We start from the raw sequence: 2,013 nt of genomic DNA, 5'->3' as shown, positions 1-2,013 counted from the left end.
ACTAAGTGTTTAACTGCAACTGCTCAACACATGCAAGTGTGCAACTGCAAGTTACTTGCAAGTGTTCAACTCGGTAGGTGTGCACTTGCAAGTGTTGAGCACTTCCTACACAGTGAGCGTTTAATCTAAGGAAGTGTTCAACACTTGCAAGTGCACTCCTACCGAGTTGAACACTTGCAAGTGTACAACTACGGATTTGAACACTTGCAAGTGTTGAGCAGTTGAACACTTAGTTTATCAGTGTCCTCCATTTTCGCCCTTCCCTGGTATACGATGGTTTCGGGAGAGGCCTATGGGACCCACTGAAAGTAATTTTGAACTCCCCCTCCCCCTTCCCCCCCTTAAGCAGTGTGAAGGAATGGCCAATGCCCTGCTCGCCGTCGTACCCTTAGTGTGTGTTTAATCGTGCCGCAACAGGTCATGGATCAGCTTCTTGACGACGTCCTGGTCCTGGTGATGACGCGGCTCAGCGTGGAGGACGTCTTCACCTGCCGCCTGGTGTGCAAGAGACTGGCGGCCCTCGCTCTTCACCCGGACGTTTGGCGGAATCGTGTCTTCAAAAATCTTCGAATGGGAAGAGGCAAGTGCTTGCTGTGCCCGGTGCTGCGCCTGGCGCCGTGCCTCCGCACGCTCGCTCTGAGGTTGTGCAGTTACGACACCACGCCTCACCGGTCCCGCGAGATTGCGTGTGGCGTCCGGAAGCTGCGTCTCAGTGTGGACCCGGCGGGGGTGGAGCTGGCCGTCTACTTCATCCGGCGGTTCGCGGCGCTCGGCAGGCTCAGAGTCATCTGTCTGGATTGGGACACTTTTGAGCATGCTTATGAAGACGACATGTGGCCCGCCGCCGCGCTGTTGAGAGAGTTGGCTGCAACGCCCGGCCTGGACGAGCTCGAGCTGATCACAAGTGACATGGACATCGGCCCTGTGGATTATAGCGGCCCCAGCACGCCGTCTCTCAAATCGTTCTATTGCGGCTACGTCGACGATGAGATAGAGGGCTTCCACAGCTTCATGCTCGAGCTCCATGCCGCCACCCTGGAGGCCGTGGAGTTTGAGCTCGATACTGAGTACGTGTGTCCTCGCGGCGGCCCGCTGGCGCGCCTGCTAGCTGGTATGCCCCGACTTCGCCAGCTGACCTGTCCTCTGATACCCGGCATGGAGAAGCTGGCGGCGAGCAGCTCACTAAGGGAGCTGAAGCTCGTCGTGGACCCCTACTACCCGCCCACCGTCGCGAACGTCCCTCGCGCCGTGGAGCTTCTCCGCAGTGCTGCCCAGCTTCGCTCCGTCCATTTGCAGTTCTTCTACAGCGCTCGCCCCCATTCCTACGGCACGGAGCTGGTTCGGGGCCTCGTCTCGTCTGGACAGTGCCTCGTTGAGTCTCTGACCGTGGAAGTCGTGGGCAGTGTTGTCTCCCTGCCGCCGATGCCGTCAGACCTGCGGTGGGCGCTGCCCTCGCTGCCCGCGCTGAGGCGACTCGACGTGAACCTGCCGTCGGCAGAGCTGCTGCTCGCGATCACCCCCGACTCGGCCCCGTCCCTGCGGAGCCTCCAGCTGGACGCCTACTCAATGGTTGACTCTGTCTGCGAGGGGCCGGATGAGATCACCGAGTGGTGGTGCTCGGACGCAATGCTGCACAGCGCCTCAGTCAAGTCGCTTCTTGCGGCGAACCCTTTGCTCCACGTGAAACTACCCACCCGTTGCGACAGCTACAAAGACAGCATCCTCAGCTGCAAACCCTGCAATAAGGGCTGCGAAACACGCATTAAAAAGCTATTGGACACATTTAATCTTCATTGTGTCGGCGTTTTCGCGCACCCCGTCGGCGAGTGTCCCTACCCAGAGGACCATTCGTCTGACGTCCTGTGGTTCCACATCACTGATATGGAGCATTGATTTATCAGTCCAAACTTGTATGCTTGTTTAATCTAACCCTAACCGTTCAGGAAATATAACTAATTAAAGGTCTTTGCATATATTTTTTGTTTGTATAGATATTTTTATTTTATGTTGCTT

This window comes from Frankliniella occidentalis, unplaced genomic scaffold (genome assembly GCF_000697945.3).
Source record: "Frankliniella occidentalis isolate FOCC.00 unplaced genomic scaffold, Focc_3.1 Scaffold11, whole genome shotgun sequence".
In the NCBI taxonomy this organism is placed as follows: Eukaryota; Metazoa; Arthropoda; class Insecta; order Thysanoptera; family Thripidae; genus Frankliniella; species Frankliniella occidentalis.
Note: the sequence above shows the minus strand (reverse complement) of the source record.